A 15,225-nucleotide genomic window follows, 5' to 3' on the forward strand; every position below is an offset into this window, starting at 1 on the left:
TTATATGATCATTCCACTTCAAATCGTTCCGTACGCATACTCCCAGATATTTTGCAGAAGTAACTGCTACCAGTGTTTGTTCCGCTATCATATAATCATACAATAAAGGATCCTTCTTTCTATGTATTCGCAATACATTACATTTGTCTATGTTAAGGGTCAGTTGCCACTCCCTGCACCAAGTGCCTATCCGCTGCAGATCTTCCTGTATTTCGCTACAATTTTCTAATGCAGCAACTTCTCTGTATACTACAGCATCATCCGCGAAAAGCCGCATGGAACTTCCGACACTATCTACTAAGTCATTTATATATATTGTGAAAAGCAATGGTGCCATAACACTCCCCTGTGGCACGCCAGAGGTTACTTTAACGTCTGTAGACGTCTCTCCATTGATAACAACATGCTGTGTTCTGTTTGCTAAAAATTCTTCAATCCAGCCACACAGCTGGTCTGATATTCCGTAGGCTCTTACTTTGTTTATCAGGCGACAGTGCGGAGCTGTATCGAACGCCTTCCGGAAGTCAAGAAAAATAGCATCTACCTGGGAGCCTGTATCTAATATTTTCTGGGTCTCATGAACAAATAAGGCGAGTTGGGTTTCACACGATCGCTGTTTCCGGAATCCATGTTGATTCCTACATAGTAGATTCTGGGTTTCCAGAAATGACATGATACGCGAGCAAAAAACATGTTCTAAAATTCTACAAGAGATCGACGTAAGAGATACAGGTCTGTAGTTTTGCGCATCTGCTCGACGACCCTTCTTGAAGACTGGGACTATCTGTGCTCTTTTCCAATCATTTGGAACCCTCCGTTCCTCTAGAGACTTGCGGTACACGGCTGTTAGAAGGGGGGCAAGTTCTTTCGCGTACTCTGTGTAGAATCGAATTGGTATCCCGTCAGGTCCAGTGGACTTTCCTCTATTGAGTGATTCCAGTTGCTTTTCTATTCCTTGGACACTTATTTCGATGTCAGCCATTTTTTCGTTTGTGCGAGGATTTAGAGAAGGAACTGCAGTGCGGTCTTCCTCTGTGAAACAGCTTTGGAAAAAGGTGTTTAGTATTTCAGCTTTACGCGTGTCATCCTCAGTTTCAATGCCATCATCATCCCGTAGTGTCTGGATATGCTGTTTCGAGCCACTTACTGATTTAACGTAAGACCAGAACTTCCTAGGATTTTCTGTCAAGTTGGTACATAGAATTTTACTTTCGAATTCAATGAACGCTTCACGCATAGCCCTCCTTACGCTAACTTTGACATCGTTTAGCTTCTGTTTGTCTGAGAGGTTTTGGCTGCGTTTAAACTTGGAGTGGAGCTCTCTTTGCTTTCGCAGTAGTTTCCTAACTTTGTTGTTGTACCACGGTGGGTTTTTCCCGTCCCTCACAGTTTTACTCGGCACGTACCTGTCTAAAACGCATTTTACGATTGCCTTGAACTTTTTCCATAAACACTCAACATTGTCAGTGTCGGAACAGAAATTTTCGTTTTGATCTGTTAGGTAGTCTGAAATCTGCCTTCGATTACTCTTGCTAAACAGATAAACCTTCCTCCCTTTTTTTATATTCCTATTAACTTCCATATTCAGGGATGCTGCAACGGCCTTATGATCACTGATTCCCTGTTCTGTACATACAGAGTCGAAAAGTTCGGGTCTGTTTGTTATCAGTAGGTCCAAGATATTATCTCCACGAGTCGGTTCTCTGTTTAATTGCTCGAGGTAATTTTCGGATAGTGCACTCAGTATAATGTCACTCGATGCTCTTTCCCTACCACCCGTCCTAAACATCTGAGTGTCCCAGTCTATATCTGGTAAATTGAAATCTCCACCTAAGACTATAACATGCTGAGAAAATTTATGTGAAATGTATTCCAAATTTTCTCTCAGTTGTTCTGCCACTAATGCTGCTGAGTCGGGAGGTCGGTAAAAGGAGCCAATTATTAACCTAGTTCGGTTGTTTAGTGTAACCTCCACCCATAATAATTCACAGGAACTATCCACTTCTACTTCACTACAGGATAAACTACTACTAACAGCGACGAACACTCCACCACCGGTTGCATGCAATCTATCCTTTCTAAACACTGTCTGTACCTTTGTAAAAATTTCGGCAGAATTTATCTCTGGCTTAAGCCAGCTTTCTGTACCTATAACGATTTCAGCTTCGGTGCTTTCTATCAGCGCTTGAAGTTCCGGTACTTTACCAACGCAGCTTCGACAGTTGACAATTACAATACCGATTGCTGCTTGGTCCCCGCATGTCCTGACTTTGCCCCGCACCCGTTGAGGCTGTTGCCCTTTCTGTACTTGCCCAAGGCCATCTAACCTAAAAAACCGCCCAGCCCATGCCACACAACCCCTGCTACCCGTGTAGCCGCTTGTTGCGTGTAGTGGACTCCTGACCTATCCAGCGGAACCCGAAACCCCACCACCCTATGGCGCAAGTCGAGGAATCTGCAGCCCACACGGTCGCAGAACCGTCTCAGCATCTGATTCAGACCCTCCACTCGGCTCTGTACCAAAGGTCCGCAGTCAGTCCTGTCGACGATGCTGCAGATGGTGAGCTCTGCTTTCATCCCGCTAGCGAGACTGGCAGTCTTCACCAAATCAGATAGCCGCCGGAAGCCAGAGAGGATTTCCTCCGATCCATAGCGACACACATCATTGGTGCCGACATGAGCGACCACCTGCAGATGGGTGCACCCTGTACCCTTCATGGCATCCGGAAGGACCCTTTCCACATCTGGAATGACTCCCCCCGGTATGCACACGGAGTGCACATTGGTTTTCTTCCCCTCTCTTGCTGCCATTTCCCTAAGGGGCCCCATTACGCGCCTGACGTTGGAGCTCCCAACTACCAGTAAGCCCACCCTCTGCAACTGCCCGGATCTTGCAGACTGAGGGGCAACCTCAGTTCACATACGCGTTTGTTTGGGGGTAGTGATACGTGTAATTTTTGGGGGGGCTTGAATTCTCGTGTACTCCTTCGTGACAAGCAAGCGGTTGGTCGGTCGGTCCGTCCGTGACTGTCCCTTGGTTGGGTTCGCACAAATTAAGTGCAGCTGGACTCACCACCTGTCTCGCTTACGTGGACGAGGGTAGACCGACCCACTGGAGACTCCTGAGTGCCTTTCTCCTAATTACCTTTTTGCCAGTCTTAATGTTGTTGTAATTTAACTGTATTCTATATTTTTAATTTTGCAAGGTTAGTTGTGGGCCTTCAGCCCTGGAAACATGTCCTCAGAGTTTCCTTCAAGTGCAAGCATTATCGCCTTCTTCTCTTGAAAGGTTATTGTAATTTCTTCTGAAAGATTTTACTAGTTATTGTGGACCCTCCGCCGTTGGTGTTGCAAAAAGAAAATTTTTAAACTTAATGTACTGTTTTACCGATTGTTGCAATATATATTTCCTTAATTTGCAGAACTCAACTTTGCGGCCTTCAGCTATCTTATTGCGTTTGTTTATTTCTTTCTTTCTGTGGACCTTGTGGGCCATCAGTCCTGTTAGTATCTTAAAACACTGTTGCCTTCAGACGCTCTGCATGCTGATCTCATATATGTATACGATTTATCTTATTCGTAAATTTAACTGTGTCACGTCTTTTCAAAATTGAACTTATTCTAAAGCATCTCTTTGGGGGCCTTCAGCCGCGAAGCAAATTTAATTCTTCCAAAAGTATATTTGTGAACTAAATGATAAAAAATTACAATTGTGAAATGAATCCTACCGCAACTCCCTTGGCCCTTTCCGCACTTCTAATTACCTGTTAGCCCTGCGTGATTTAGCGGGCGTTTCAGAAGTGTGTAAGCCTAGGGACCGATCACCTCAGCAGTTTGGTCCCATAGGAAATCTCCACAAATTTCCAAGGGTGCCGCACATGACAACCAAAGGGGGCCTAACATGGATTGAAACAGCACCCCAGCACTCCTGGTTTCTGGGCCGTAGGGCGGACGAGGGTCAAGCTGGCATCCCATCACTGTCTGCGGACTCTCCACACACGCAGTTCACTGGGGCTCAGTTCGAAGCGGGAGCCATCTCTGAAGGCATTTCTGTTCCAGTCAATGAGATTCTAGGCCGAATGTGCCTGACAACACTGCAAACGGGCTTGTTGGTGAAAGAGGTCAAAGGTCGCCGGCTCAAGGGCGCTGTGAGCTCAGCGCCCTTTCTGTGAGCCGCCTTTTATTCGTGCCTGTGGTCACTGAAGCACGAGTTGCACGCCCCCCCAGGGGGTCCACAACTCTTTTGTGGACACGTGCGTAGCGAGCACGGGACCCTGAGCTAATGTGGCCTTCCTTCCTTTCCGGGCTGCATACCTTCCCTTTCCGCTTCCTTCCCCATCCCCCATCTTGGCCCCCCCCCCCCCTCCGGCACCTCTGGCTCTTTCCTTCCCTTTCTCCCCCTCTGGGAGTATGGTTTGTGCCTACGTCCGGAGACGGACGCTCGTAAATGTACCGCATTCTTCGCCTTCCTTGCTTGTATGTCTTCCTCCTTCCTTTGTCCCCCCTGCGGGTCCGGGGTAAGAATAGGCCCGAGGTATTCCTGCCTGTCGTACGAGGCGACTAAAAGAAGTTTCAACCGTTTCGGCCTTCCATGTGATGGTCCCCCTTGGGGTTTGACCTCCATTTTTCAAAATTCTACTGAAGTACGAGCCTTTTGGGGAAGGACACCTTACGTGGTGTACCACTGGTCCTAAGTGCACTAAGACCTTGGCACTCAGCATTGCACCGGCGTTGTAACCATACCCACTATTCCTCAAATTGCGCCTAAACGCCTGATGGGTTGTCCAAGTTACGCCCATAGTGCATCTCCATCTGCCCCAGCGATCATGATGGACTTTCCATGGCACCAGAAATCCAGCACGGTAGCCAGCCCGTTGTGGTGGGGTCGTCATGTACCCTCTAGGTTGTAGCCCCCTGACAACACAGGGATCGTACTGCTGATACCTGAGCTGCACCCTCCCCACGTCGGCCAAGGAGTAGATGCCCGTCTCCTTGGGGCATCAGGACTCCCGGCAATGGTCATCCTGCCAGGTGGCCCTTGCTGCGGCTGGTGGCGCCCATGGGGAGAGCCCCTGGTCGGTGTGGGTGGTATCGGGGCGGATGTTTCGCAGATGAAACGTCAACATGTATCAGGTCGCTCTGCGGCCGAGTCTTTCAAAAGAAAAGGTACCATTTCTAGTCCTGGTTCTCCTGCCCTTTCCCCCTTGGCCACTCCATGGGAGGAGGGACAGGCCCGCCGGCTTGGGGTGAAGTACTTCCCCCGCTATTTGGTCTGTTCTCGAACCGATGGGGGGACATTCGCCACCTCCAAGCCCATGTTCTTTGTTCAGCACATTGAGGACATCTTCGGGGAAATCAGGGCTCTCAGCAAGATGCGTTCAGGGTTCGTTCTTATCAAGACCACCTCCACCGCACAGTCGGCGGCGCTCCAGGCGTGCGACCGCCTAGGGGACATCCCAGTATCCATTGTCCCACATCTGGCACTAAACAGGACGCAGGGGGTTATTTTTCATCGTGACCTCCTGCTACAATCTGATGAGGAGCTCAGGGCCAACCTGGAGTGCCGAGGCGTGCATTTCGTCCGGCGAGTCCAGCGCGGCCCCAAAGACCGTCGCATCGACACCGGGGCCTTTATCCTCGCCTTCAAGGGGGACGTTCTCCCGGAGAAGGTAAAGGTGATGTGCTACCGGTGTGACGTGCGACCCTACGTCCCGCCTCCTATGCGCTGTTTTAGGTGTTTGCGCTTTGGGCACATGTCGTCACGGTGTGAGGCTAAGCCCCTTTGTGGCGATTGTGGACGTCCTCTTCGTGAGGAACATACATGCACCCCACCACCTTGGTGCATTAATTGTCCTGGCGTCCACTCGCCTAGATCCTCAGACTGCCCCGCATATCAGAAGGAGAAGAAGATACAAGAAATCAAAATTTTGGATCGGCTCTCTTATTCTGAGGCCAGGAAGAAGTATGACTGCCTCCATCCCGTGCCATTGACCACTTGGTTTGCCTCACTTGTGTCCACTCCTTCTGCGGTATCGTCACCCCTATCCTGTCCCCCTCCGCCTCCTCCACCCATCAGGGGGCTCTGCCTCCGCCTCCCAAATCCCTCCCTTCCAAATCCTCCTCCCCCGTGGCCCCCACCCCCTCTGCCCCAGGGGCCACCCTTCCTCCTCCTCCTCCTCCTCCTCCCCCCACGCCACCTGAGAAGCGATCCTCTTCTCAGGCGTCCATCGGGGAAACGTTCCGGACCCCAGCTTCCGAGGTCCGGCGTTCCAAAACGGACCCCGCGCGTGAGGACCTTCTTCGGGTCCAGCCCACCATCCCTGTGCCTCCTCGACCTTCCAAGAAGGCCTCCAAGAAGAAGTCTCTATCCCCCTCTCCGCCCCGGCACGTTTCGTCTGACGCTCCATCTGTGAGTCGCTGCTCCCGGCCGTCCTCAGTTTCGCCGGGACGCTCTGCTGCCAGGCGCTCCGCCGGCCTTTCGTCGGCAAATGATGCGGCCCCTCCTACACAACCAGGGACAGCGGCCGCAGCTGGCGACGAGTCGATGGAACCGGATCCGCCTCCCGTCGGTTGTAGCGTTGTTCCCTTGCAACCTGGCCCTCCGCGGCCGTTGAGGTGACCAGCTCTTCCCCCGTGTTCCCCCAACTTTTTGACTTGGAACATAAGAGGTATTCGATCTAATCGGGAGGAATTACAACTGCTGCTCCGCCTGCACTGTCCGCTCGTCCTTGGTCTCCAGGAAACCAAGTTGCGCCCGACTGACCGTATTGCCTTTACCCACTATATCTCGGAGTGGTATGACCTCACCCCTGTGGACGGTATCCCAGCTCATGGTGGGGTCATGTTGCTCGTTCGGGACGATGTCTATTACCATCCCATCCCATTGACCACCCCACGCCAAGCAATAACTGTCCGCATTACTCTTTCTGCTTTTACTTTTTCAGTTTGTACCATCTACACTTCACCGTCATCTGCTGTTAGTTGGGCTGACATGATGCACCTGATCGTTCAGCCTCCCCCGCCGTTCTTATTGTTTGGCGACTTCAATGCCCATCATCCCCTTTGGGGCTCTCCTGCATCCTGTCAAAGAGGCTCACTCTTGGCGGATGTCTTCAACCATCTCAATCTTGTCTGCCTCAATACCGGCGCCCCGACTTTCCTCTCGGACTCTACTCATACCTACTCCCACTTGGACCTCTCGATCTGTTCTACCACTCTTGCCCGTCGGTTCGAGTGGTATGTCCTTTCTGACACCTATTCGAGCGACCACTTCCCCTGTGTCGTTCGTCTCCTGCACCGCACCCCATCCCCACGTCCTTCGAGCTGGAACATACTGAAAGCTGACTGGGGACTTTACTCCTCCCTGGCGACCTTTCCGGACCACGATTTTCCCAGTTGTGACAGTCAGATCGAATACCTCACGGCTGTTATCATCAATGCTGCCGAACGTTCCATTCCTCGTACTACTTCTTCTTCACGTCGCGTTTCCGTCCCCTGGTGGAACGAGGCTTGTAGGGACGCTATCCGTGCTCGACGACGTGCTTTACGCACCTTTCGCCGTCATCCTACGTTGGCGAATTGTATTGAATACAAACGACTCCGAGCGCAATGCCGTAGAATCATCAAAGACAGCAAAAAAGCTTGTTGGGCCTCTTTCACCAGCTCCTTTAACAGTTTTACTCCCTCTTCCGTCGTTTGGGGTAGCCTGCGCCGGCTGTCGGGCATTAAGGCCCACTCCTCGGTACCTGGCCTGACCTCAGGTAATGAGGTCCTTGTAGATCCTGTGGCTGTCTCCAACGCCTTTGGCCGCTTTTTCGCGGAGGTTTCAAGCTCCGCCCATTACCATCCTGCCTTCCTTCCCAGGAAAGAGGCAGAAGAGGCTCGGCGACCTTCCTTCCACTTGCTGAATCTGGAAACTTATAATGCCCCCTTTACTATGCGGGAACTCGAACGTGCGCTTGCACTGTCCCAGTCCTCTGCTCCGGGGCCAGATGCCATTCACGTTCAGATGCTGGCACACCTTTCTCCGGCGGGCAAAAGCTTCCTTCTTCGTACCTACAATCGCGTCTGGACCGAAGGTCAAGTCCCCATGTGTTGGCGTGACGCCGTTGTTGTTCCTATACCCAAACCCGGGAAGGATAGACACCTTCCTTCTAGTTACCGCCCCATTTCTCTTAAAAGCTGTGTCTGTAAGGTGATGGAGCGCATGGTTAATGCTCGGTTAGTCTGGATTCTTGAATCTCGACCGTTACTTACCAATGTCCAATGCGGCTTTCGTCGCCGCCGCTCCGCTGTTGACCACCTTGTGACCTTGTCGACATTCATCATGAACAACTTTTTGCGAAGGCGCCAAACGGTAGCCGTGTTCTTCGACTTGGAGAAGGCTTATGATACCTATTGGAGAGGAGGTATCCTCCGCACTATGCACAGGTGGGGCCTACGCGGTCGCCTGCCCCTTTTTATTGATTCCTTTTTAACGGATCGAAAGTTTAGGGTACGTGTGGCTTCCGTATTGTCCGACGTCTTCCTCCAGGAGAACGGAGTGCCTCAGGGTTCCGTCTTGAGCGTAGCCCTTTTTGCCATCACGATCAATCCAATTATGGATTGCATTCCACCTAATGTCTCAGGCTCTCTCTTTGTCGATGACTTCGTGATCCACTGCAGTGCCCAGAGAACATGCCTCCTGGAGTGCTGCCTTCAGCGTTGTCTAGACAGCCTCTACTCATGGAGCGTGGCAAATGGCTTCTGGTTCTCTGAAGAGAAGACGGTTTGTATCAACTTTTGGCGATATAAAGCGTTCCTTCCGCCATTCTTACATCTTGGTCCCGTTGTTCTCCCATTCGAGGACACAACTAAGTTTCTAGGGCTCACGTTGGACAGGAAACTGTGTTGGTCTCCACATGTCTCTTATTTGGCGGCCCGTTGTACACATTCCCTTAATGTCCTCAGAGTTCTTAGCGGTTCATCTTGGGGAGCGGATCGCACTGTCCTGCTTCGCTTGTATCGGTCCATAGTCCGATCGAAGCTGGATTATGGGAGCTTCGTCTACTCGTCCGCTCGGCCATCCCTCTTACGCCGGCTCAACTCCATCCACCATCGGGGGATACGTCTTGCGACTGGAGCCTTCTACACTAGTCCTGTCGAGAGTCTTTATGCTGAAGCTGCCGAGTTACCATTGACCTACCGGCGCGACGTACTGCTGTGTCGGTATGCCTGCCGGCTGTTGTCTATGCCCGACCACCCCTCTTACAAGTCCTTCTTCGCCGATTGTCTCGACCGTCAGTACGGGTTGTATGTGTCTGCCCTGCTGCCCCCCGGAGTCCGTTTCCGTCGCCTACTTCGACAATTGGATTTTGCCCTCCCTACCACCTTCAGAGAGGGTGAGAGCCCGACACCACCTTGGCTCCAGGCTCCGGTTCATATTTATCTCGACCTCAGCTCACTCCCGAAGGAGGGTACTCCGGCTGCAGTGTATTGCTCACGGTTTGTCGAACTTTGTGCTCGACTTGCCGGTCACACCTTTATTTACACCGATGGCTCCAAAACTGACGATGGTGTCGGCTGTGCCTTTGTCGTCGGGGCCGCCACCTTTAAATACCGGCTCCTCGACCAATGTTCCAGCTTTACGGCCAAGCTTTTTGCTCTCCATCAGGCCGTTCAGTATGCCTGCCGCCACCGCCATTCATCGTATGTACTCTGCTCTGACTCACTCAGTGCTCTTCAGAGCCTTGGAGCTCCCTATCCGATCCATCCCTTGATTCAACGGATACAGCAGTCCCTCCATTCTTTCGCTGATAATGGTGGTTCTGTCAGCTTTCTGTGGGTTCCTGGACATGTAGGAGTGCCTGGGAATGAGGCTGCGGATGCTGCAGCCAAGGCTGCAGTCCTCCTGCCTCGGCCAGCCTCCCATTGTGTCCCGTCATCTGACGTTCGTGGGGATGTATGTAAGAGGCTTGTGTCGTTGTGGTGGGATGCTTGGTCATCCCTCCAAGGAAACAAGCTCCGGGCAGTGAAACCGCTCCCAACTGCTTGGACAACATCCTCCCGACCATCTCGGCGCGAGGAGGTCCTTCTGACCAGGTTGCGGATTGGGCATTGCCGGTTTAGCCACCGCTACCTGCTCTCCGGTGAACCAGCCCCGCAGTGCCCTTGTGGTCAGGCATTAACAGTGCGCCATGTTTTATTGTCGTGTCCCCGTTTTAGTCAATTTCGTGTTGTCCAGTCCCTGCCATCTACTTTACCGGATGTTTTAGCTGATGACGCTCGAGCAGCTGCTCGTATTCTGCATTTTATAACTTTAACTTGCTTGTCCAAAGACGTTTAACCTTTCTACTTATTTTATCTGCATCTTTGTCAGGTCCTTCTGGTGCCCCCCATCCCCTTGCGTTTTAGCAGATTCCATGTGCTCTAACAACAGTGACTGGGCGCTAATGACCTCAGCAGTTGAGCGCCCTTAAACCCAACCAAAAAAAAAAAAAAAAAAAAAGAGTTGCACGCCGCATCGACGATAACGATAGATCCTGGGCTATGACGATTGCTCGGCCCTCACGTTCTGTCGTCTCTCTAGGTGGACTGCTTTCTTCTTGACGTTGTGTTCGGCCAAAGTTCACCCATTCCTGCCAACATCGTGGAATAGTGGCATCGGTCCTAGTCAAATGTCGAGCGATTCGCCGATTAATGCAACCGGCTTCTTTGAGTCCAACTGCACGTCCTATCTCAAATGCTGACATCTGCGTATATGGTTCACGTGCCTGCTTGTGAGGTATAGTTACTGTCCAAATGAGTATGTGCAGTGAAACTGGTGAAGGATTTATGCCCTGTAACATCTCCCCTGTTTACCATCTTTGCCAACTGCGCGGTGAAGTTTCGCTGCAGCGTCACACATTCATCCATCGGCCGCCTGAGCCTCAGTGTATGACCAATTCGCAAAAATCTTTCCCTATGGTGTTTGTGTTTGTGTGTGTTTATGTGTTTGTGTGTGTTCGTGTTTTTGTGTGTGTGTTTGTGTTTTTGTGTGTGTGTTTGTGTTTTTGTGTGTGTGTTTGTGTTTTTGTGTGTGTGTTTGTGTTTTTGTGTGTGTGTTTGTGTTTTTGTGTGTGTGTTTGTGTTTTTGTGTGTGTGTTTGTGTTTTTGTGTGTGTGTTTGTGTTTTTGTGTGTGTGTTTGTGTTTTTGTGTGTGTGTTTGTGTTTTTGTGTGTGTGTGTGTGTGTGTTTTTGTGTGTGTGTGTTTTTGTGTGTGTGTGTTTTTGTGTTTGTGTGTGTGTGTTTGTGTGTGTGTGTTTGTGTGTGTGTGTTTGTGTGTGTGTGTTTGTGTGTGTGTGTTTGTGTGTTTGTAAAACATGATTCAAAGGATTGAAGGCGTAAACGTAACTCGGCTGTCCATATGCGATATCTTGCTCAAATGATACCCAACGCTACAAAAAGTATGTAGGTTCTTTCATTTGGAAAGGTATCTTGTTTTCTGCAGTTAGGGGTCGGCTGAGGTATGTAAAACATGATTCAAAGGATTGAAGGCGTAAACATAAGTGACCTATCCAAATATGGTATGTTGATCAAACGATACCCAGCGCTACTAAATACATTGCAGACATAAAAAGTGTGTAGGTTCTTTCATTTGGAAAGATATGTATCTTGTTCCCTGCAGCCAGAGATTAGCTGAGGAAACGACATAATGAAGGCGTCCTAAGTTTAACTGATTGCGAAAGAAAAGTTTAGCCTTTGTAGTGGAAAATATAATTAATACACTAATTACCTGCAAAAAAATCGGAGTTACTAAATACTACATGGGACACTACGGCAGAAAATACAATTTACAGCCGGACGCCAGCAGTAAATATAACCCGTGCTTTACAAACCACAACCAACAGCCTTGCCGCGGTGGTAACACCGGTTCCCGTCAGATCACCGAAGTTAAGCGCTGTCGGGCTGGGATAGCACTTGGATGGGTGGCCATCTGGTCTGCCGAGCGCTGTTGGCAAGCGGGGTGCACTCAGCCCTTGTGAGGCAAACTGAGGAGCAACTTGGGAAGTAGCGGTTCCTGTCCCGGAAACTGACATACGGCTGGGAGAGCGGTGTGCTGACCACATGCCCCTCCATATCCGCATGCGGTGACGCCTGTGTGCTGAGGAGGACACGGCGGCCCGTCGGTACCGTTGGGCCTGTTCGGGAGGAGTTTATTTATTTATTTTAAAGACCCCAAAGTATGTAACAGAGATTTTCAATGAAAGGTATTACACAACGAAGAAAATAATCGAAAGCGATCTCAAGAAAACTCCACGTGTCCCAGCAAGTCAAACGAAACACAAAGACTTCAGCTAGAAGATCTGTCGCTGCTGCCCTCCACTTGTAGATTAGAAGACGGTATGGTGAAAATTTGCTGTCAGCTCATAGATGCTATCACCGACATACATGTTCGTAAAAGACCTTATTCTAATATACCGCAGAATGAAACTAAGAAGTCATCCCCACTGTCACCGGTGTGGAATCGTTGACGCAGCAATACACCGAATAGCGGGTCGCTCCAGACTTACAGATCTGCGGAAATGGATAAAGCTCCAGTAAGTGTCTAATTATTGACGAAGAGGGGATGTAATTTAATTTTTTATTGTAACATTTCTAGTTGCGTTACACAAGTATAAGAAATTTATGTAAGATTTCCATTTCAGCTCTACATGTTCACTATTAGGAAGAAAGTAATGAGAACAAAAACATTTTTGTTCTGGAAAAAAGGACACTCATTTCGTATTCTAAATGGCGACAAAGCCAGGCCAGTGAAGGCATTTGTGGCGGACGGACTGAAGGTGTGCAGGGAGGCCATAAAAAGGAAAGGAAAGGGGAAAAAAGGAGTCCGTAGAGCGTCTGCCACGAACGACAAACGTCCTGTAATCCAGCCACCATCCGACGCACAGTTTTCACCTGCGAGGAACTTTCATATGCATAAATGTTCAATAATGACGCAGAAAGAGTACTCCCTTGCTTTAGACAGCAACAGGAATACAACGTCGTATTTTATTTCACTCATGGTATTCCTTTAAAAGTTTGTGACACAGCCGATGACGTGGTTTGAAAATCATCTTTCTTCGTGTAGGTCAGGTTTGGACTCTCTCCATTTTGTATAATTTTTATACACTGCTGGCCATTAAAATTGCTGCACGAAGAAGAAATGCAGATGATAAACGGGTATTCAAAATATATTATACTATAACTGAGATGTGATTACATTTTCATGCAATTTGGGTGCATAGATGCTGAGAAATCAGTACCCAAAACTACCACCTCTGGCCGTAATAACGGCCTTGATACGCCTGGGCATTGAGTCAAACAGCTTGGATGCCGTGTACAGGTACAGCTGCCCATACAGCTTCAACACGATACCACAGTTCATCAACAGTAGTCACTGGCTTATTGTGACGAGCCAGCTGCTCGGCTACGATTGACCAGACGTTTTCAATTGGTGAGCGATCTGGGGAATGTGCAGGCCAGGGCAGAAGTCGAACATTTTCTGTGTCCAGAAAGGCCCGTACAGGACCTGCAACATTATCCTGCTGAAATGTAGGGTTTCGCAGGGACCGAATGAAGGGTAGAGCCACGGGTCATAACACATCTGAAATGTAACGTCCACTGTTCAAAGTGCCGTCGATGCGAACAACAGGTGACCGAGACGTGTAACCAATGGCACCCCATACCATCTCGCCGGGTGATGCGTCAGTATGGCGATGACGACTACACGCTTCCAATGTGCGTTCACTACGATGTCGCCAAAGACGGATGCAACCATTATGATGCTGAAAACAGAATCTGGATTCATCCGAAAAAATGACGTTTTGCCATTCGTGCATCCAGGTCCGTAGTTGAGTACACCATCGCAATCGCGATAGGCTACAATCCGATCTTTATCAAAGTCGGAAACGTGATGGTACGCCTCCTTACACGAGGCATCACAACAACGTTTCACACTTCAACGCCGGTCAACTGCTGTTTATGAGAAATCGGAAACTATCCTCATGTCAGCACGTTGTAGGTGTCGCCACCGGCGCCAACCTTGTGCGAATGCTCTGAAAAGCTAATCATTTTCGTATCACAGCATCTACTTCCTGTCGGTTAAATTTCGCGTCTGTAGCACGTCATCTTCGTGGTGTAGCAATTTTAAAGGCCAGTAGTGTGTATGTATGTATTAAACTGGGGACCTGGAAACGACGGATAGGCTTCGTCCCGCCGTAGCCCTCAGTGGTTCACAACCTTGCAGCAGCCCACCCACCCCACCGCCGCCTACACCAAAGTCAGGATTACTGTGCGGTTCAGCCCCCAGTGGACACCGCCCCCCTCCCCTCGAGAATGTCTCATACCAGACGAGTGTAGCCCCAAATGTTTGCGTGTTAAATATGGTGTACGCGTACCTGGAAGCGTGGTTTGCGCAGCAATCGCCGATACAGTGTAGCTCAGGCAGAATAAGGGGAACCAGCCTTGTATAATTTCGTTCAGTATAAATCCGTTGTCTAAGTGGCACTGTTGTCTTCTAAACCCAGTGTGCGATGCCAACTATTATTACGAGTGACTTAGGAATGTTCTGAGTGTTAACGAACGCAAAAAATGAAATGATCGCATGGCATAGTTGGCCGGGTGGCCCCATTCGGATTGGGCCGCCAAGTGTAGGTCCAAAAATGGTTCAAAAAATGGCTCTGAGCACAATGGGACTTAACTTCTGAGGTCATCAGTCGCCTAGAACTTAGAACTAATTAAACCTGACTAACCTAAGGACAACACGCACATCCATGCCCGAGGCAGGGTTCGAACCTGCGACCGTAGCGGTCGCTCGGCTCCAGACTGCAGCGCCTAGAACCGCACGGCCACTCCGGCCGGCCAAGTGCAGGTCTTATTTCAGTTGGCGCCATATTGCGCGACCTGCGTACCGATGATGAGGATAACACAACACCCAGTCCACCAGTAGAGAAAATCTCCAACCCGTCCGGGAATCGAACCTGGGCCCGCTGCATGGGAGGCAAGCACTTTACCACACAGCTAAGCAGGCGGAAAACTTAACGCATTCGAGTGTAACCACAACAACGTAACCCAGTTCTCTTTTTCGAAAGAGCGCTCGCACTTGAGCTGTCCGTTTTGTCTCCTCGGTGGCACAACTCCAGCAACACCGCGCACCCGCAGAAGGGGCGCCCTGTCGATTCACAGTAGTACTGTACAGCACATCGCTACACGTCCTGCTCTGTTACG

The 15,225-nt window shown here is 50.0% G+C and overlaps 1 protein-coding gene and 1 pseudogene across 1 annotated transcript in view; both read left to right on the forward strand.

Annotated features, from left to right (window-relative positions):
• The window catches only part of LOC126418878 (lysocardiolipin acyltransferase 1-like), a 353,082-nt gene that overhangs the window by 155,745 nt on the left and 182,112 nt on the right, over window positions 1–15,225 (forward strand). The window lies entirely within an intron of this gene.
• On the forward strand, window positions 11,860–11,977 carry LOC126419943 (5S ribosomal RNA; annotated as a pseudogene).

Source organism: Schistocerca serialis, chromosome 9 (genome assembly GCF_023864345.2).
Source record: "Schistocerca serialis cubense isolate TAMUIC-IGC-003099 chromosome 9, iqSchSeri2.2, whole genome shotgun sequence".
NCBI lineage: Eukaryota > Metazoa > Arthropoda > Insecta > Orthoptera > Acrididae > Schistocerca > Schistocerca serialis.